This window comes from Aotus nancymaae, unplaced genomic scaffold (assembly GCF_030222135.1).
Source record: "Aotus nancymaae isolate 86718 unplaced genomic scaffold, 86718_ANA_hifiasm-v0.15.2.pri h1tg000033l, whole genome shotgun sequence".
NCBI lineage: Eukaryota > Metazoa > Chordata > Mammalia > Primates > Aotidae > Aotus > Aotus nancymaae.
In genome coordinates, this window is record NW_026988447.1 from 40,586,549 (window position 1) to 40,610,003 (window position 23,455).

Below are 23,455 nucleotides of genomic sequence, written 5' to 3' on the forward strand. Positions count from 1 at the left end.
ATGTCATTTAATGTATTGTAATTACTACTCCTAACAGTCACAGGAGATCAGCAGCAGGGTATGGAATAGAAAGGTCATTCTGAATGCCCCATGCTATATGATATGGCTCCTTAAATAAATCTCTGGACCTTCCATTAAATAAGATAAAATAAATTGTGATGGGTGAAAAAATATACAAAGAAAAAAATAACGAAAATTTAAAATAAAAGACAAAATTTAAAAGACCCTGGCAATGCATTTTAGGTGTGTAACACCAAAAGCATGACCTGTGAAAGAAAGTAAGTTGGATTTTATTAAAATTTAAAACATCTGATCGTAAAAGACTCCATTAAGAAAATAAAAAGACAAAGTTCAAGCTGGGAGAAAATATTTGTAAAACATATATCTCATAGAAGACTTACATCCAAGTATGCAAATAATTCATAAAACTTAATGAAAAGCAAACAGCCTAATTTTAAAATGGGCAAAGATCGGAACAGAAATCTTACCAGAGAAGATACAGAGACACAAAATAATCACATGAAAAAATGCTCAATATTAGGGAATTGAAAAATTAAAACAACAGTGTGATACCACTAGATACATTCTGAGATGACAGAAACCCATTGCAACTCTAACTTATTCCTGGTGGAAATAAAAAATGCTACAGTAACCTTGTGAGGCATTTTGGCAAGTTGCTACAAGGCTAAAATCTAGTTTTGCCATATGACCCAGCATTCTGGTTTTGGGCATTCACCCAAAAGAGTTGAAAACTTATGTCCACTCAAAACTGTTAGTATTTATAGAAACTTTATTAATAATTGCACATTAGTATTTATAGAAACTTTATTAATAATTGCCCAAACTGGAATCTACCAAGATGTCCTTAAATAGTCAAATGGAAAAACAAACTCTGATACATCTATACAATAAAATACTATTCATTGCTTAAAAGAAATAAGCTACCTACCAATCCACAAAAAGACATGGACAAAACTTAAGTGTATTTATTAGATAAAGAAGTCAGTAATGAGTGTACACTCTATTACTCCAACTAGATGATGTTCTGGGAAAAGAAAAACTATAGGGAAAATAAAAAAATGAGTGGTTTCCAGGGTTCAAGGTGAGTAAAGAAAGGGATGAACAAGTCAAACTACTCTGTCTGGTACAATGTGGTAAATACATGTCATTATGCATTGGTCAAAATTCATAGAACTGTACCACCCTAAGAGAGAACCTTGATGTATACTGTGGACTGTAGTTAATAATAATTTACCAACATTGGTTTATCAATTGCAACATATATACTACACTAATGGAAAGTGTTAATAATAGGGGAATCTGTCATGGAATGAGGGGAGAGTGAAAAATGGAAAAGTATATACAAATGTTCTATAATATCTGTTCTGTGAACCTAAAATTGCACTGACTAAATTTATTAAATTTCAAACAAAACAAGCATTGAAGGCAGGAGGGCTGAAAGGTCCTAGCACATCCAAAGTTTAGAGTGAAGAAACAGGTTCTCAGAAGAGCAGGACCAAAGATAGGCTAGAGAGAAATAAGAATTCAGAGATCCTCAAAGACATAGTTACTTTCCTCAAGAGAAGAGTGATTACAAATAAATAGGACATTTACATTTTATATATATAGGCCCATTTAATCATCCCAACAATCCTCTGAGGTAGTATATTTCTGATTTCTTAGTTGATTAATCTAAGGCTAATATCAATTCACTTAATCAAATGAAAAATAGTGGATCTAGAAACAGAAATACCATTTGACCCAGCAATCCCATTGCTGGGTATATACCCAAAGGATTATAGATTGTTCTTTTATAAAGACACATGCACATGTATACTCATTGTGGCACTGTTTGCAATAGCAAAGACCTGGAACCAACCCAAATGCCCATCAATGACAGACTGATAAAGAAAATGTGGCACATATACACCATGGAATACTATGCAGCCATAAAAAGGATGAGTTCACATCCTTTGCAGGGACATGGATGAAGCTGCAAACCATCATTCTCAGCAAACTGACACAAGAACAGAAAACCAAACACCACATGTTCTCATTTGAAGTGGATGTTGAACAATAAGGACACATGGACACAGGGAGGGGAACATCACAACCCCCAGAACCTGTTGGGGGATGGGGGCGGCTAGGGGAGGGATAGCAGGGAGTGGGGGAATTGAGGAGGGATAACATTAGGAGAAATACCTAATGTAGATGATTGGGGGGATGGATGCAGCAAACCCTGATGGCATGTATAATACCTATGTAACAATCCTTCACAATCTGCACATGTACCCCAGAACTTAGAGTATAATTAAAAAAAAATTAAAAATAAATAAACAAATAAAATTTAAAAAAAAGAAAAATAGCAATGAAGAAAGAACTTATAGCTACATCCTGGGACCCAGCAACTGTGTACAAATGGAGATAATAGTCTATGTACATATAAATGGTTAATTTTCTACTAAGAGATATATGCATATATTTATGTATGTGTATGCATTTGTGCATGTATATGTACATGTGTATGTGAACCTGTATGTGTGGATATATTGCACATCATTTTTTTCTAGAAGAGGACAAGTAATAATCCTAGCTCTTTCTGGAAGCAGATTCCTTGACTGGTTCTTATTTATTTATTTTCATATTTCTGAAGAGAATCATGTCCCTGAGTGGGCCTGGAGGGGACTAAATAAAATGGGTTTGGATAAAGTTAAAATAGTTTGTGTGAAAAAAATGTCAGGAATTTTGTCTTTTAAGTCAAGAATCCTGGGGTGAAGGATAAGGAATCTCGAATGCAGAGCAGAATTGAGTAAGGCAGGTACATGTGAATGAAAGATTCCGGGTGTGGGCCAGAGTAGAGCGAATTGACAGTGAGAAGATCAGGATCAAGAACACAGCGTTTCAGAGGCCTTTATCAAATGTGACCCATTCCCCTACAACACACACTAGAATGCCAGTAGAATATAAAGACAGAGTGGGGGCACGGAGCAGACTGTAGAACATGGTGTGGAAGCTGAGGATACTTTATTCTGATATGGAAGGAATGGTTATTTAACAAAGATAAAGAAACTGAGAATCATCCATGTGGTGTACTCCTGACTTCCAAATTTACTGAAAGCATTTTAGTTTTATCTGCTTTAAGAGACAAACAGACGTATTTCCTTAAGTGATCTTTAAATAAACCCAATGATTTAATTCACCTTTTACAAACAGCATTTAATAAACATCCCTGAGAAAACACACACACAGAGTGAGTTTAAAGGTCTCAGTCATGTCCATATATAACCATAACAATATGTTTATCTGTCTTTTCTGTACCTTGCATAACACATTGAGAATGTAAACTTAATAGGGACACCAATTGTTCTTTTGTTCACTGCTTTATTCACAATATCTAGAAGAATGTGTGGTACAGAGATGATGTTAAATAAATACCCATAGATTCTATGTTTTGTGTTGCTTCTCTACTCTTGAGTACATATTCCAGACAAATACAATCTATTAGCAACGTCACTTTTTTCCTCATTGAAGCCCTAATTTCTCATGTAGGGACTAGATATCCAAACCATATCTTTTTAGCTCTTTTAAATTGAAAAGGTTCAAATCAAACTGGAGTTGACATATTTGCTAACAAATCACAAGGCAGGATGGAATTAATCACAATCCCTCCGAAGCTGTATTGTTTTACACTTTAGCACATGTTCAAAGACACTTTTGCTGAAAAGAGTCAAAAGAGAAATTACTTAAAAAATCAGAGATCAGGATTTCATAACCCAACATACAATGAAACACATATGCTGGCTAAAAGTTTCCACTTTGTCTCCTCACCTTGACTCCTATGATCACATTGAACATGATAGAGTAAATTAGATACATCAGTATTTTGCTTGGTGATTAACTAATGGTGTCTCTAATTTTGTTAAAACCACTTTGAGAGGAAAACGTTTGCACACACAAAGTGCCATGTGTGAAAGTCATTTTCTTTTGCCTACTTTTTGAAGTTGTTGTTAGGTCACAATTCAGTTGAAGATTGACAAGGGAATACCAGATGGTGGAGAAGCCAGAAGAGCTCCATAATGAGATTAGACTTCACCAACAATTATTTCCTAAGTACTAAAAATACTTTACACATGTGCAGTGCTTTCTAGTTTTTAATGTCCTTTAGCATTTGATCCTTGTAACTCAGTAAGTGCAGTGAAGCACATTTTACCAACCAATATTACAAATGCAAAAATATAGACTCAGTGACGTTAACTGATGCTCCCAATATCACAGTGAAAAGTGGCAAAGACAGAGTTAGAACTCACCTCTTTGACTTCCATGAATAAGAATATTTATAGCTGAATTTCATTTATCTGGAATTTTATATTATTGTTATTTTATGTAAGATAGTCTTACTTAATATACATACCCTGATTACAATCTCAAGCAGGAGGCAATGAAACAGCCGTGGACATTTGGAATGATAACAACAATAAAACTAATAGTAAAAATAAGATTAACATTTATTAATACTAGGCACAGTATGAAGCATTTTATGTGATTATGTTATGTAATTTTCTCAACATTATCATCAGGCAGATGCTCTTTAGTAGATAAAGACACTTAGGTTCAAAGACCATAAATGTCTTTAAGGAAGGTCATGAAGCTTCTTTCAAGGTTGACTTTGGTCTTGAATTTAGACCAGAGCCTAGGTCTTAGCCACCAGGTAATTCTATCTCCTGAATCTAACTTTTAGCTAGATCATTCCTCTTTGTCGTACTTTCATATATATATATGAATTCATATATATATAATTTCATATATATACTTGCCGAGAACATTAAATTTTGAATAAGAAAATGAATATAAAATTTATTTACAAACTGCAAATATAAAAAAGTTATTGTTGGTTAAAATTCATTTCTTGTGATCTTGTCCAATAATGCTTTTTCCTTTTCTCTTGGTATACCTCCTTTTTAGTTTCTAGTTGGTTTCTTTACCATACTAGTGACTATAAAGTGATGTAATTGGGTTTCATGAGTTCCTGTGCATTTTCCTCTTCCATGACCCCAGTTGCCAGTCAGGCATCTTGTGTATGGCTGATCACTGAGGGGTAAGTGAGTTATGAATTCATGAATGTAAATCCATCATCGCCAACTGAAAGAAATTTAGTGGTGTACGCTGTATTGACAGTGGGTGTTAACATTATATTTATGTATGAAGGATAGCATATTATTCAATGTTTTATATTTTCCTATCAAGTTTTCTGTAATAACTCTGAAACTTTAGTACTTGGGTATTGTACTCTGTGAAATGCGAAAATCTTCATCAGTACTTTTTTTGTTAAAAGAACCTACACATTCAAGTCAAATATGGTTAGCTGTCATCAGCTTCTAATTGTGGAACTGGAGTCTTCAGTAAAATTGGACAGTGGAACAAATCACATAAGGCATTTTACTCTTTTTTTCCATTTTGGCTCTGAATCTTTGTTGACAGGCTGACTTACATTAGTTTTATGCTCTCAGAAAAATGTGGCCCTATTTGCATTTGTTGCTATTTTCTTTTTTTCTTGCTACCATGCAGAAGTTTACCTAGCAATAAAATGAAGACATATCGTAAAATGCCTCTGTTTCATTAACAACTGGCATTGAAGGCTAAAACAAGTGACAGGCAAAGCCCAATCAACATACAACTAAACAAACGTCTCATCTTTTTGTCATCATGCACTAATTTGCTTCTTTTCTCTTTTCTTCCTGCAAGTTTAGTATCTGTTACCTTATGGCAACACACACGTTGGTGATCAGCTAATTTACATCTCGTGTTGCATACAGAATTTAGTGACTGCCAGTAATTATTATAGTAGCCAAACTAGAGATTTTTCACTCCGCTTCTAAAAATTAATCATGTGTTCTTTAAAGCAATATGGTTTTGTTTTATGAATTTTCTGTAAGAAAAAATAAAAAAGAAACTCAGAGCTGTGAAATTTACCATTATTCATGGAAAATTACATGATGGAGAGAAAATAGGATTTTTAGATTTTTGGTATTAGCATTAGATAATGTGCACAGAAAAGAGGATGCTAGAGTCTAAAGATCTCATCTTTATGTCACATTTTAAACAGGCAACGGTTCATTACTTGCCCAATGGGAATCCTATTGCCTGAAACTCCTCTGGATTTCTTATTCAATTTAATAACAGGTGAAATTAATAATTTCAAATTTATTTAAAATTTGAAAAACTATGAGGAGCTCATGCAAGCTTGTCAGTTTAATTGAACACATCACTATTTCAGACATGCAGTAAAAAAAAACAAAATATTATTCAGATATTCATTTAAATAAAAAGACATTTTCAAAGAAATACACATTTATTTCTGAAACTCAGTTTGACTTATGCCTACTTTTATGCATATTCAGCATACATATCTTCAATAGCTATTAATGTACTTATTTGATGAAGTACAGTGGGGTTTTTTTTTTCCTCTAGATTACATGGGAATGATTCTTTGCTTATATTGGGGAAAAGATGATAAAGGATCTTAGGTATATATGAAAGGCTTTTTATTAAAATAAGTTTTATTTAAACTATTTCTGGTCACATAACAATTTTATATTATCTTTTCTTACTACTGAAATTTCACTAGTAATTTAGCTCTTTGTTTCTTTCTAATCAGATTCTTTATTTCCGCCCCCTGACTCCTGCTTTATTTTCATTTTTCTTTCCTTTTCATTTGTAGCCTTCCTTTAAGGCAACCTACCTATACTTGCAATATAGATAAAACTTTAGCATTATGCAAATAGGGAGTTCAGCAACTTTCAAGATATTTATATTATTTTATGCCATGGACACTAAATATTTGTAAAGTTAGGTTTTTTGTGCTTTGTTTTGTTTTGTTTTGTTTTGAGACAGAGTCTTGCTCTGTCACCCAGGCTAGAGTGCAGCAGCATGATCTTGGCTCATTGCAACCTCCATCTCCCGGATCAAAGTGATTCTCCTGCCTCAGCCTCTAGAGTAGCTGGGATTACAGCCCTGCACCACCACACCCAGCTAATTTTTGTATTTTTTAATAGAGATGGGGTTTTGCTATATTGGCCAGGCTGGTCTTAAACTCCCGGCCTCAAGAGATCTGCCTGTCTTGGCCTCCCAAAGTGCTGAGATTACAAGTGTGAGTCACTGTGCCCAGCCAACATTTGTGAAGATTTTTGTCCATTAGTAATAACATTTGAATACTCTTATCTATTGGGTTGAATACAAGTTAAGCTGCTACCGCCAGGAGATTCTGGAATACTGTGCTCACATATGAGAGAAAGATATTTCACTCTAATGTAATAGTCTAAATTTAGCAGGCCCTTCTGAGGGAACAATTGTGCCATCTTCACTACCAGATTTCCAGTGTTGCTTTGGGCCTTGCTGTTTCTTTGGGCCTCACCGTTCCTCAAGCAGTGGGAAGGGAAGAGTAATCCACTGAGAACAGCTTTGTTTTTAAACTGATAACACACTGAAGTTGCTCACAACACTTTCCTGACATTATCAGCCTAAACATACACACGAAGGCCACATCTGCCTACAAGTCGGATTAGAAAATACAGCCCCTCAGTGGATCAACATATGCCCAGTAAAAATTTTAAGAATTTCACTACAAAGAGGAAAATGAAGAGAATGGGTACAAAGCAACAGTTCGTAGCAGTCTTCACCCACTGATAACTGTTACGTCTCTTCAGAGTTTAATAAAATGACCACTTATTTGTTTATAACACTCCATTACTCAAAGTGCCGTCATTTAATGTGTATAAAGAATATTTGTAAAGACTTGATTCTTTAAAATTGTTTTCATAGCAAGAAAGAGGAATGAAAGCTCATTTTTGTTTCTTTCTTTCTCTGTCTTTTATTTCTGTTATGCTTTACACTCTTAAAATATAAGCAGTCTGGTATCCTCAAAAGTGCTAATGGTATTGCCACATAAATTTTAATCTATTTCCCAGTGAACCAGCATTAAATTCACAGGCAGCCTGGAAAGAATTAAGACCAACTAGTTTTGAGTTTATATCTGGACACAGATCTACTAGAGAAGTTATAAGAACTAGTGCTCGCTTCGACAGCACATATACTAAAATTGGAGAAGTTATAAGAACTATTATCAAAATGTCATTTGGAGTAATGTAGTATTTAACATGGTTTTATTAATATTATAAAATTGTTATTACATTATAATCCTGTTTGAGCAGAGATAAATGACAAATTTAAAACTGATCTCTAGGCAAAACAAAAATTGTCAAAGACAAACTATCACTACTGGCTAATTTTTCAACAAAAGAAGATAAAATTCATATTTAGAAAACCACTAAAAAACTTAGCTTCTTTTTGGAGTATTATCTCTTCAATGTTTGCTCATAATGATATTCCAATTACATGCTATGCATTTTCCAATGTTTCAAATGTGAATATTTTAGGATATATATCTATTGCAGTACTCACTTTTCATTTTTGTTCACCTCATTGTTGTTGTTGTTTTAATTTTTATTTATTTTTTGGAAGGGAGAGAGTTTCACTCTTGCCCAGGCTGGAGTGCAATGATGTGGTCTTGGCTCAGTTCAACCTCTGCCTCTTGGGTTCAAGTGATTCTCCTGTCTCAGTCTCTCAAGTAGCTGGGATTATGGGCACGCACCAGCATGCTCAGCTGATTTTTGTATTTTTAGTAGAGCCAGGGTTTCACCATATTGGCCAGGCTGGTCTCAAACACCTGACCTTAAGTTATCCACCTGCCTTGGCCTCCCAAAGTGCTGGGATTACAGGTGTGAGCCACTGCGCCCAGCCCATCTCCTTGTTTGTTAAACTATAACTCATGCTAGAATTCACAAAAGAAAACAGCTGCATAGAGTTATTAATAATGTATATACCCATTCACTCAAAACAGTGGTTAGCAGTTGCAAAATATATACTTTTCTCTGTTAGTGATAACTAGCAAAGCAAAACACTTCATTAAAATTTTTTCCGAACAGCTGTGTTTCAAAATTCTGATATATCAGGTATGTCTGAGATTTATGTACAATTATCAAAAAAAAAAAAAGAAAAAGAATCTTGAGATTGTCTGTGACTATCTTTTTTAAAAAATGAGAGTTGTCTTTTATGTGTAAATTACTTAAAATATTAAATTAATAAACCACCTATTTTATTACTCAAAATAATAAACCCCTGAATGGGGGATGATTTTATTCACACTTGCATCCACAAAGCACAATTGTTGGCATATAGTAGACACTTACTATTTGTTAAATCAATATTACCCGAAATAATAAAATAATATTATTTGAAACAATAAGCCCCTATATAGGGGGCTTAATAATTAAAAAAAATCAACATTTAGATAAAATTGTTATGAATTATAAACCTATAATTATAATTATATAACTATAATTAATTATAGTGTAATGATAATTATAGGTAATGATAATCATAGGGTAATGATAATTATAATTATAGGGGTTTATAATTTATAACAATTGTATCTAAATGTTGATTTTTTTAATAAGGAAAACATTTGAAAAGAAATATTAACATTTATAGTATTTCTTTTTGAACTCAATAATAGAATAAAAATAAAGCATTTTTTTCCAATTATTGTTTTCTTGAAAACAGAAAAATGAAGAGAAAATATAGATGGTCTTGCTGTTGGAGGTCTGAAGTTTTTGTTTTTTGTTTTTTTTTAAATACAAACATGATGTCTCTAGCAGGGAAGAGAGAAGAAATTCCCCATAAGTTCTCAAAATTGTCACCGTGCCTTCACTGAGTCTGATGCTCCAGTGATACCAAGCATGGCAGGTACTGGGGCATGCTTCATCCCTACTGACATGTATTAAGGCAACCTGAATTTAACATGTCCAAAAGAAATCTAATTTCTCAGTAGCAATTCTATTACACCAGTAAATGGAAATATCATGTTTCCATTGCTTAGGACCTAAAATTTGGAATCAGTTTTGAATTCTTTCTTTCTTTCTCTAGGTTAGTTTCCCAATCCTGTTGATACTACCTTCAAAATGCATTCAGAATCTGATGGACTCTCACTTTTAAATGCTACTATCCCTGTTCTATGTGTCAATATCTGTCATGTAGATCACTGTGAAAACTCCATGTCTTGTTTCCCTGTTTCCATTACTGCCTTCTACAATCATATCATACATCATCTAGATTTCTTTAAAACTTAAAGATATATCTTTATTCAAAATCCTCTAGTCAACATAAAATCTAAAGTTCTTGCCATGTTGAAGTAAGTTCTTACCATGTTGAAAGGCTATATGTTGTTTTTTCCACCTCTCTTCATTCTGATTTCGGGCCTTAACTCTCTCCCTCTAAATCACCACATATCAGCCATACTGGGCTCTTTGCTGTTTCTCAAACAAATTAGCTCCTGCTTCAGAGTCTTTGGCCTTGCTAGTTCTTCTACTTGAACTGTTATTCCATCCTACTTGGTTTCTCACTTCTCCCAGGTCTTTACTCAAATGTTATTGGTGGACTGGCTTTCTAAAAAGGTTCTGCTTCCTCAGGCCCTCTCCATCCTCAGGCTCTGCTTTGTTTTTTAAACAAAATTAATCACTACTTGAGATATTACACTTATTAGTTTATTTATTTTCTTTTTATAACATATAAATTTTATAAAAACAGGTATGTTTTCTGTTTTGTTCAGTAAAACATCTGCAAGATCTGGCGTTCAAAAACCGTTTGCTGAATGAATGAAGAAATAAAGGAATGCACCATGCCCAGAAGGCTGTTTTGGATTTTTGTGTCTCTCTGCCAATTTTTCCTGCTGCCTGGAAGTCTTGTATTCTCCTGGGTGCTAGCTATCTAGTGAAGAAATCTTCAATTACCTTGCTGGAGAGTTTAGAATACTGTCCCGTTTCCTAGAGCTTTTCTGTCACTCTCCTCAGATCAAACCACTCATCCTTTCCTCTGCTCATCTGCTGTAACCTCCGCATGCTTCTTTCATATATCCTGGGACACTTACGCGTCTACAATACTTTGTATGTCCAAAAGCATCTCGTGGACAGGGGGTGATGTTATTAGCACAATTCTTGGCACACAGTAGGCACTTATTAACTATTTTTTAAATCAATGCATACATAGAAATAAGCAACATATGTCTAAGAGTCTCCTCTTGATATATGAACGAAAACCTAAAGCTAAAGATTTCTACGAGTTAATTTTATTTTTATTACTCTAATAACTTATTTAATAATAATAATGCCAATGACTTATTGCACACTTGCTCTTCGCTGGCATTGTTGTAATTTAATAAGCAGTGGTAACTCATTTATTCAATCTTCTGAGTTTATGAACTGTTATTTGAATTTTATACAAGAACGACCAAGGCACTGAGATGTTAAGCAGCTGTCTCACTCACTTCTAAGAACAGATTCAGGTCATTGGCCTCCAGAGCCTCTGCTCTGTGTCGTTAGTTCACTAAACAGTCTTCCTCACTATATAAGACTAATTTCTTTTTCTCCCCCCACATATATTAAGAGAAAAGGTTTTGACAGAGGTCAGTGTTGATTGATTACCAAAATAAATCTCAGAGAAACTTCCACAAGCATCTTATGATATAAATCTATTTCTGAGGTTACAGTTTTTCATCAAAATTATTGGCCTTTATTGGTTTCAGTGTGTGTTTGTATCTTACCAAGGCATATTCTCTATAGGTGGTTTTCTAATTAATTTTAAATGCATTATTTTGTGTAATTATATATATATATAAACACACACACACATATATACAAAATTTCATAGTTAATTTTTACCTATATCCTAAAACAAGAATTAACAGGTATCATTGACAGTGCCTCTCACAGGGCGGTTGTTGGTTTTATTTTCCATGAAATATTTAAGAAGCATGTATGCTAACCTATAGGAAAATTCCTCACACATTCATCAATAAGTATAACCTGGCTTACTGCATTAAATTGCACTAAATCTGATAAAACTGGGGAGTATCTATTTAAATAATTTTATTAAATTTAGAAATGGGAACCCTATTGTGTTAAATCTCTTGCTATTGCCATCTTAAACAAGCATTTAATGATTCTCTTAATGATTAGCACTACTATTTTAGAGGACAGTTGCTAACAGAGATCAAAACAGGTTTTATTAAAAGAAAACTAAAATGAATTTATAGAAAAATTATTTGATTTAGAGGGTAAGATTAGTAATCTGGTTATATACACACACACATATATAAACATATGTATATATTATATTATATATATGCATATATAAATACATACAGTTAATCTGAAAATGATTAATTGTATTTCTATACTAAGCAATCAATACTTAATACATATAACTTCTGTACTGCTATCTTTTCAACTGCTTTACATAAAAATTTTAAATATATACAATATAGAAACTATGATAATAAAAAAAAAACCATGTACCATCTGTCCTTATCAACCCATGACTAATTTTCTTTGCCTACACCTTTTGCTAAGTCCTGCTACTTCTTGTTTGTTTTGAAAATCATATTACTTTCCTTTTAATGTTTCAGTGTGTCTCTCTAAATAATTAGCATTCATCTTGAAACATAACCATATTTTCATGACAATATTTAACTTAAGAATAATGTTTAATATTGTGATATAATTAATTAGTGTTCAAATTCCCTGATGGTCTCAAATATTTTTATAGAATGCTTCTTAGAACCAAGATACAAATAAGATCCATATGTTACAATTGGTTAAAATGAAACTTCTCTTATAATTTCTTAACCTCCCTCCTCTAAACTAAACTTTTTTTTTTTCTTAATGTTTATTTGCTGAGGAACCAGGCCATTTGTTCTATACAATTTCCCAGAATATGAAATTTGCTAATTGTATCCCTTTGGTAACATTTAACTGCTATTCTGTTTTCTCTATTTCTTATAAATTGGTACTTAGATCTAGAGGCTTGATCATACTCTGGTTTGGAATTTGGCAATAATAATTTATAAGTGTAATGGTATACTTCTATTCTATACATAATATGGTGAGTTTCAGAAAGTAGAATGACTCCTCTACCTATGTGTCCTTGCTTGCTAGATTATTCTGAGATTACATTAAATCCATTTACTTTTACCTTAATGAAAATATGAAATTTGTATTTTTTCTTGAAAATTAATTGACATATACTAAATCATGTAAATTTGCTAGAAAATTGTCAAATATAAATTATTAGGAGGACTTTTTTCCTTAATTCACCTATTATAATTGATTTTTAATTGACTTTTTAAAAATTTCATTAGTAATCAACAAATCTTTACAACAGCAGAAACATATTTAAAAATGACTTTGATTCTTAATTTAATGCCTTCAATTACCATAAGAGAACTGTTGAAATACCTGAGAGCTACAGGATACACTGACTGTGATTGTTTGCCATTTAATTTTCTTTACAGTTTATGCTCAAAGTCATTATTAATATCTAGATGCATGTGTGTTGAGTTTTCAACATGTTCAGGGCATAGTTCATCTCTATTCCTGAGCTTGGATTTCCTCTCCCTTCAGATTAGTAGTCATCAAAGGCTTAATTTATTATGAAATTCAAAGAAAAATCATGTATATATTCTTGTCAATAATTCTACTCTGAGAAATCCAAAACTGTATGTGATCACCAAACTCTATTAAATAATTATGTTTAGTCACTTTAGAGTTTTTCATAAGTGCTATCAATTGCCAGTTCTTAATGGACTTTGGTGATTTTCATGGTTTATTCAATGTGGAAATCGGAATCAAACTAAATACTCTTTTTGTTTTTTAGTTCATATTTACCAATATGAAATTCTATTTAGAATATACTCTCTCTAACAGTACAAAGTGCTACATCAGATATTGGGAAAAGATAAGCAGAACTGCTATTTGAAAGCCTAAAAATCAAAGACAGAAACAGAGACAGAGAACATATACTAGGATAGAATGTAGAGATACCTACACAGGATGAAAAGATAGGGACAGCAAAACATCCAGTTTACATGTGAATGGAGCTTAAGAAATGTAGCCTATAGGCCATAAAATTAAAGAAAGGCTTGATGCACAGAAATACATTAACATACAAAAAAAACTGGGATGAAATCAGAAGAAAATGAAAATGAAGTAAAACTGCTTTATAGATGGCCTAACACGGTCAGTCCTTCCCTGGATTGTTTCGCTTGCTGGCTTGAGCATCTGCAGCCCTTTGTTTTCTCAAACCTGAAATGTGCTTCCACAAACAGATTTAGGCTCCCAAGTCTCTGGCACCCACCTTGATCTTGTATATTAAGTAAAGGAGCTCTAATTTTTCAGAAAAAAAAAAAAAAAAAAAAAGAACTTATCTGACTCTGATTTTTTGACCCAGTTCTGCAGAGATTTTATACCATATTCCTAGTTCTTGCATTTTCCCCAATGTGTGGTAGGCACTCTCTATTTCTTTGTCTAATGTCAGTTATTTTATATATCTGGGACACCAGGGCTTTGCCTGCCCCTGTGATCAACACCTGCTAATCAGCAAATCCTAACATACAAATACTGCCTGTTTCTTCTCTCCCTCTTCTCTTCTCTGTATAATTTTAATATCATATAGTCCTAAATCTCTAGTCAACGCTGAAAATCCCTTGTTTGTGCCTCTCTGATGCCACATTCTGTTGTCAGTTGTTTTAAATGCTTTATCCTGATTGCCAGACCAGTTTCTACCTGCAGTTACATCTGTCTTCAAAGACTTGCTCTATTCCAGTATCCATCTGGGTCCAGTCTGAGAATGTCATCCCTTCTGAAGATGTACAATTTTAGGCTACTTAGAGAGTATGCATACCTGAGGTCAGTAAAATGACCATTTTCCCATTACCCCCAAGGAGCAGTTGTATTCCCCTGGCATCACTCTGACTATGAATTGGAAATACTGCTGCTAAAGGATCTGCCCTCCCACAACACCACAGGAGGAAGCGCTGTGTAGACAGTCACCATGGAGAGCTATGGCTCCTGCCCGTCTTCCACCCTTTCCCACAGCTTTCCAAATCCACTCTGTCTCCCAAGACACTGCCATCACAGAGAATCCTCCATCAGGTGGCTCCTCCCATATTATTATCCGCAGGCCTCTGCAGAGTCTGAGGAGCTAGAAATCCCTGTACTTTATGTCTTCTTCACTGATGTCTGGAAAGGGATGGAATATTGATCCAGCTGCTGAGATTGGAGCTATAGAAGAAAAGATGTGTAGAGGATACAGATGTCTGAAGGTAGCTATGACCTGAATCAAATTTTAAACATGGCTCCATAGAAGCAATGTTGTAAACACATTTGTTAATTTATCTACCATTCAATGTATATTTCTTGTGTACCAAACATGAGCCAGGCACCATAATGAAATAAACAATGATTTGTTTCTTAATTAAAATCATCATTAATATATTTCTACTTAGGTTAAATTATAGATTATAGATTTAATTGGCCTTGGTGAATAGGAATTCTGATCATCATTACAGCACAATTTGATGATGAGAGTAGACCACTCTCAGAGTGGGCTCAGAGAGGCAGGCTAGGATGGATTGCACCACTGACTACTCCCCTGCCCGTAGAACTTGGTAGAGTCAGCAGCCCGGCTCAAAGCAGTGGTATCATCACCCATCTCCAAAGAGAGCAGCCAAGTTCTTCATCTTCCCTCTAACCAATTTCCCTTGAGATAATTCTACCTAAACAATCCTCAACAAAGATAGCATCTGATGTTAGTATGACCAACAATACCATGCAGACCAACTGAAAGAGCAGTCAGAGATCCATGACTTCCAAAGAAAGCATTTCTTTTTTTTTATTTCCTAGAGGGTGAAAGTATAAAAGGTTTAGCCTCTTGGGTTGAGTAACCTCTAGTAATCTTTAGAATTTTCCAAGGAGGCAAAATTTCCAGGTAAAAAAAGAAAGGCATTTACATTATGGGAACAATATGAATGAAGTAACCTCGTTGAGGATTAAAGGGAATATGACTTCATTCTTTACCTCATGCCAGTAAATTGGTTTTATGTGAAGATTTTATCTCTCATGTGTCTACTTGGATGCAATTTTTTTTTTTTTTTATGTCATTGCAGGGAGCTGAAACAACAGAGAGAGACAAGCTGTCTGGATAGGGAGAAAGAAGACTAATTGAGGATCCAATGTAAGTTCTTGGCTAAGGTTGGACTATACATGTATGATAAGAAATTACACACTGATTAACTTGAGAGAAGCTGTTGTGGGTTTAAGAACAGATCTAAGACACTAGAGGTAGAACCACACTGGGAGACTTCGGAATTCCAGTCCATACACTTCTAAGTGCCATTAGCATCCGTCTATACTCCAGAAAAGTCATGTCTTTGGATTTAGGACTATGCCCTAGAGTAAAATCTACTCAAAGTACACCCTTTTATAACCTAAAATAAAGCCTCAATGATATCTTTAGATGAAAATCAGGGTTTGGAGGTTGAGTTCCAACAAATGAAGTCTTGGAAAACAGTCTTTCCACAGAGGCATGTTAATAAAGTGAAAACTGAATATTTAAAACTTTAAGGTTATCAGTTAGTAATTGAACTACCTATTAGAATTAAAAACTCTTCAGAAGTATGTACCAGAATCAGGAATGTATATAATATGACGTCCACAAAGTTCAGTATTAAATCTAAATTCACTAGACATTTTTAAAAGAAGAAAATCAGAGCCATAGTTAAGAAAAAAAAATAATGTAACGAATAGGAACTGACCTCAAGATGGCCCAGATGTTGGATTTAACAGATCAAGACTTTTTAAAGCTAACATAAATATTTTCATAGATTTGAAGGAAAATGGGGTTTATCTAAAGATATAGAGAATCTTGGTAGAGAAATGAAAAGTGTGGGGGAAAAAAGCAGAACCATATGGAAATTCTGAAACTAAAAATTACAATGTCTAAAATGAGAAAACATTCTGATGGGATTAATAGCAGATTGAGGATGATAGTAAAAAAGGTCAGCAAACTAAATAATAGAAATTATTCAATATGAAAACAGAGAAAAAATATAAGAAGAATTATCAGAGTCACAGAGAACTAAGAGTCACTATCAAGCAATCTTATGCGTGTAATTAGGATCCCAGAGAAAGAACAATGAGAATATGACCAGTAAACATTTGAAGATATAATGGCAATAACTTTTCCAGATTTAACGATAAATATTCACTTTCTACTGACAGATTCAAGAGAACTCAGCTTCAGGCTAAAAATCAAGATCCACAGAAAGTAAAGACATTAGTTCAAGGAAAAATAGATGCAGTACATACACAGAAAACATGATATAAATTATGACTAATTTCTCATCCAAAGCCAAGGAGGTCAAGATCTATAGAAAGATTTATTTAAAATGCTTAAAAACCAATCTTCCTAGAATTTGATTCCCAGTGAAAATGTTTTTTAGAAACAAGAATGAAATGAAAACATTCTAAGTAATAACTGAAAATACTGCAAGTAGACTTCTGCTACAAGAAATGCTAAAGAATGTTCATTAAGCTGATAGGAAATGACATTGGATGGAAACTTGACTTTATTATTAGGAATGAAGATACTAGAAATGGTTAAAAACAAGAGGGCAGGAGAGGGCACAGTAAGCATAAAAGAGTTTTGCTAAATATGTCAGTTTCCTTTTTTTTTTTTTTAAAAAAAAAAGAGTTTAAAACAAGGAAAATAAAACAAAAATTGTTAAATGTAGTTATACAGTTATAATAAAACTTAAAATATTACAACAGTAGCCCAAAAGATAAAATATAGTGTTTCAGTTAGCTCAAGCTGCCATAGCAATATACCATAGATTGGTATAACAGAAATTAATTTTCTCCCAGTTCTGGAGGCTGAGAAGTTTAAGTCAAGGCACCAAATGTTGGCACATTTTGATTCTGATGAGGGCTCTCTTCCTGGGTTTTAGACCTATGTCTTCCCTCTGTGTCCTCACATGGCAGAGAGAGAGAATAAAAAGAGACAGCAAGAGCAAGGGCAAGAGAGCCCATATTCTCTGTTCTCGTTTCTTATAAGGGCACTAATCCTGTGGGATCAGGGCCCCATCCTTATTACCTTATTTAATCTTAACTACCTCCGTGTAGGCCCAATCTCTAAATAGTCACATTTAGGGATTAAGCATATGAATATTCAGGGGGATGCAATTTAGTCCATAGTAGATGGTGAGGGTATCATAGAAGTTTTATTGTTGTAAGGCTAATACAATTGTGAAGTGTGAAGTGTCAGATACCGAGTTGCAAGTTTACAGTGGAAAATGGTGTGATATTGACTCTACATAATAAAAGAAGAAAAGATTTTTTAAAATTGGTAATGTAAATACGGTACTTTGTCACAATATTAAGGACTATACAAAATCTCTTCATTATGCATAATCAAAATAGTATGAATAACCAAAAGAGAAAAGAAATTCATCATGGACCAAAGAATATGTTGGAATCCTTATCACTTTTTAATCTTTCTAACATTAATGAATTTCTAAATATTGCAGTTGTTACTTTATGTTCTGCAAGATTACCTTTTTATATATACACAATTAAAACTAAAATAGAATGTGTTTTAATTATCTTTTTTCCAGCTAAAGTCAGTATTTGATGAAATTGTAACTAGAGCAGTAAAGCAGCATAGTCATTATTCAAATCTATATGGACCCACCTTTACAAAACAGCCTCCAGTTAACCCTAAGCATTCTTTAAAAAGCCTATTTGTTGGTAGACAGAAGGAAGGCTAAAATTCATGTATGACAGGATTGTAAATATTTCTACTCAGAAAATGAAATCAAGAATCAACTCTATTTGAGTAAAACATGCCAACTTTAAGAGAAGTTGAAATTTTGCATGGCCTACTTATCGCTGGTTTCCTAAATGACCTAGAGTAAATAGAAACAGCCTTTTCATGTGGCTGCTGATTAAAGCAAGGTCTGTAAGTTGGCAGTATATCATCTGAAATTTCAAAGTGTAAGTGGAAGCTGGGGTTTCTTTTCCTTTCAAAAAATCCCCATACTCTTTATACGTGGTCTGAGTAGCTGGCATACAGATATAAAATCGCTGGGCAGTAATCAGGAGTGTACTGGCCCTTATGGCAGGCACCAAGTGGGTTACTGCCAGGTCTTTGAACTACAAAAATAAATAGAGAATAGAAGTGCATTGTATTGGCCAAGCCTGAGGCTCAGTCATCTGTCTTGGAGCATGCTCTGGTGAGAGTGTTTAACTTGGATTCTTTCCATCACATGTGGTAGCTGCAAGAGTGAAAAGAGAGAGGAAAAGAACAATGTTAGGTGGTGTATTTAATAGTGTGTTGGCTTAACAATTCTCAGGAAACTGTTACTTCTATTTTTCTCTTAACAGCCAGAGTTCATTCGCTTTGTTGAGGTTCTGAATGAGTGCCTGTGTACTTTAGAAAATGTGATTCCACCCTCTCCACCACTTTCCATTGTTTTACAAAAAGCTTAAATAGCAAGCATAGAGATTCCCCCCAAACACTGTCTATTAAAGGAAGCTAACTATGCCAACTCAAAGGACAGTATATTTTTGTATTCAATTTCACCAACAGCCTTGATATCCCTGAGTTAATTGGTCTCCTCTACCCCAAACCTGAGAATTTGGAATTTGTGGTAACTGGATGTTTGTTGTTTTTGGCTACATTATCCTCTTTTCTTTTTTTCCAAGGGCAATATAACATAAACTAAAACAATTTTAGGCTCTGTCTGCCTTTTCATTCTTCTAATTTTTCTTCTATAAGAAAGGATAATTTTTATTCAACTACATTGTACCCATAATAGAAACTTGATTTAAAAAAATACCTGTGACTAGAGAAAGGATGGATTCTTTGTAAAGACGGTGATACACTCAGCTGGTGTATATTAGAAGAAATTTTGCTTGTTTACACAGCTGAATTATCTTGTTTTCTATATTATCAGTAAGAGTGCTAACAAATCACATATGAGACTTTTAAGAGATTTTAAATAAAAAGGCAAAACTTTTAACAGTTAAGTTTTTAGTTGCTAGCATATTTTTTCTAGATCATGCACCACACGTTTTGTAGCTCTGTGAAACATCAGTAATAATAAACTAATAAAAATCTGAATTATTTATGAAAATACAACTAAAGAAAATCAAGTTATAAAATATTGTGATATTACTTTGGACTACACACTTTTCATGATTTCTGCAATTTTTAAATTTAAGATCTTGTTCAGAAACTCAATATGTCAACATAATAGTCCATTTAAAAAATTCTTTCAGTGCGTACCTGGTAATATGAGCTTTATTCAAAACAGCTTTATTCAGTCTAATTCTTCATAGAAACAATACAATGTTTGAGGAGTTACATTTCTGTAAAATCTAAATGGCTTATTCTACTGTTAAATAATGAAAAGAGTAAAATAAAAGTTGAAGATAAATAAATATTCCTTATGAAATTATTCAATAGCTTCTGAGGTTGATATTTTAAAACTAGGCTCAACATTTATCATCTTTTTTCTTGGATAACAGTGAGCCTTATTAGAACTGCAAATTTAATTAACTTTTGAAAATATAAAAAGTCAAAGACTACACAAAAAATATTTCAGTACAATTTAACTTTAAGATGTTTTCAAGCAAAGGAAGAGCATGTAAAGCTACAGTTCTTATGCTTATGCTTTCTGAAGCATTTTCATATATCATTTTCAAATCATATGATACAGCCACCTGTATCATTTGCTGTTATATTGCATAATTTTAGTAATATTTTAATAATTCATTTATATCACATAAGATATTATTACTTCAAAAATTCAAGATTTTCTTTTGTAATCTCTATTTGAAACCCATTTTTTGAATTTCCCCAACAAAATTTGCAGACCTCCTTTTCTCTTATTGTCACTTAAGTGGTGATAGAAAGAGAGAATGAAAATCGGTATTTATGTCTTACAAAAACAAGGAAATCATTAGATGCTTCTGAGGCAAAACTCTAATGTATAAACATTTCCAAAAGCATTGCTTTTGAGGGCTTAACAGACTTTCTAAATTGTTCAGGGACACTCGAGATCAACTGACTCAGAAGTCATGTATTTTCTGCTTTTTCAATGTGTTTAAACTGCCAGATTTAATGCATCCACGTACCCATTGACAATGTGTGTGTACTTTAAATGTTCTTGACCTCAAACAGGCATTTAAACAAACTTTAAGTTGAACCTATTCTAGATAGTAGAAACTTCAGAAGGTTTGTTCTCCAAGTAAATAAATATTCCCAATCAGAAATTTTCTTTTTCATTTTCTCTGCCATAGAAGTTGAACAACTGGCTCGTGGATTACTGTTAAAAATATGGCAAAACTAACTCAGGTCAAATAGATTCTGCAAGTGAGTGATATAGAAGGTAGAGAAGAGAAATTATCTGAGAGTGTCTTAATAATCAAAGCATATTGATATGAAAAAAAAAGATGTCCCAAACTTCAAAATAGGCCAAAGAGATTAATTACTAGATCTTTTTCTAGTGCAGCCACGGGCTTGGCCCTTTGATTGACGTTTTATCGACTGGGCTATTCTACAGATCTGTAGGGGCAGAGGCCAACTTGCATATTATTTTTCTGACAGGTTTGCAGATAGTTTCTGTCCTGTGGAAAAGATAATCTCAAAAGTCATGGTTTACTGCCCTGTTGGATATTAACTGATCTTATATTTAACCCAACAGTCTTACCTGGACACTCCTTTATGTTGCTTAAAAATACTTGCACTAGTATTTTTCTTTGAACTAGTTTTAACATCTCACTGATTTTCTTATCAATTAATGAGTTAAGTAAAGACCATCGAAAGATACTCACTTTGTGTTTACCTGAATCATGATTTAACCTTTTGGAAAAGTATAATTTAACACTGGTAAGAGGATAAAACAATGATTCAGATGTTACAACCTTTGAAGAGCACAGTGAGGAAAATAGTGCTTTTAATCTATTGTGTTAGTAATGAATTTTCCCAAGTTTTATGATAATAAAAATTAATTTGATTGTTAAAATATGTAAAGTATTAAATTTAAAACTCTATTTTATTTAGCTAATGAAAATCATCCAACTATCAAATGTTTGTTGAACATTTTCTTTCTTGTGCTGTTCCTCTTTTAATAACTTGTGCATTGTATTGACAATGTACTATTATTTAAGAGTGCACTGTTCTCTAGACGAGAACTGTGACTCTGACTTTTTTGGTTTTGTATTCCCAGTGTTTTCCATAGTGCTTGACTTAGTAGGTGTTTGGTAAATGATACATTTTAGGTTTTTAATGTGAATGAGGCATGTCTTTCAGTCTTTGTTAAATAAAATCAAGTCTCTCAAATGTACTCCCTTTTTGAGATTTCCCTGGGACTCAAATATGCCAATTTTTTTCAAGTTCAGTGTATTTAAAATGTAAACTTTTTATTCAATGTACCTATATACATCTTATTTGTAATAATTATTGTTTATTTTTTTCAAAAATGGAAAAAAGCAAAATGGCATTAGACTACATTAGGAACTAGATGTGCTACTTGCATGCTGTGTGAACATTTCTCTTCTCTTTGTCTCAGTTTATTAAACTCTAAAATGAGGCACGGGATAGAAAGTATCCTAAAGTATCTTCACTGCCTAAGAATCTATTATCATATGTGGACATCTGTAGCAATTTGATCCTACCTAGTGACAGTATCACTGTGGTTTTCAACTCTACAATATTACAGATAAAATTTGGAAGAGTTTATGTTCATTCATTTAGACAAATCAAAGATTTACTGAATGTATGTGATTAAGAGGATGCCTTTTGAAATGAAAAATATACTTCAAAAAATCATTTTACCTGCAGTGTGCTTTACAAAATTGAGAAATCGATGTCAAGGGTGTAGGGAGAACAGTTTCATAATCTTTCAGCTTACAGTTACAAAAGACCACCTTTGGTGTTCTTGGAGAAATCACGGGAAATAAAGCAAGACAGGCGCTTAGTTTTTTGTTTTGCTTTGTTTTATGGCTGTGTGTGTGTGTGTGTGTGTGTGTGTGTGAACATGCTCCCCTGCCAATGATTTTATGAGGCTTCATTCAACATGAAAACTTTGTGACATGAAGGAAAAATTGTCAAACCTAATATGAAACCTGAGTTGTAGGCATCTAAATCATAACCAGTTCTCAATCATAAATAGGTCTATCAAAAATATTTCACAGACTGGCCCAGTGTAGATATAAGCCTTTGGTTGCTGGCATATATGAGCCATGTAGCTATTAAGTCCTAAAAACAATGATTCTATAGAGAGGTTTTTTTCTGTATGTTTCTTTTTTCTAGCTTTATAATGCTGAAAAAATAACTGTATATTATTTTATACAGTAGAAGTAATATGTAGTAATATAAGGTGTTATTTACTTATGTTTTTCTTTTTAACTTTTTTCTCCTCTCTAATGGAGCTTATTTTTGCTGAGTTCCTTGGAAATTCTCCTGATTTAATTTTCAACATTTTTTAGCATTACATTTTAAAATT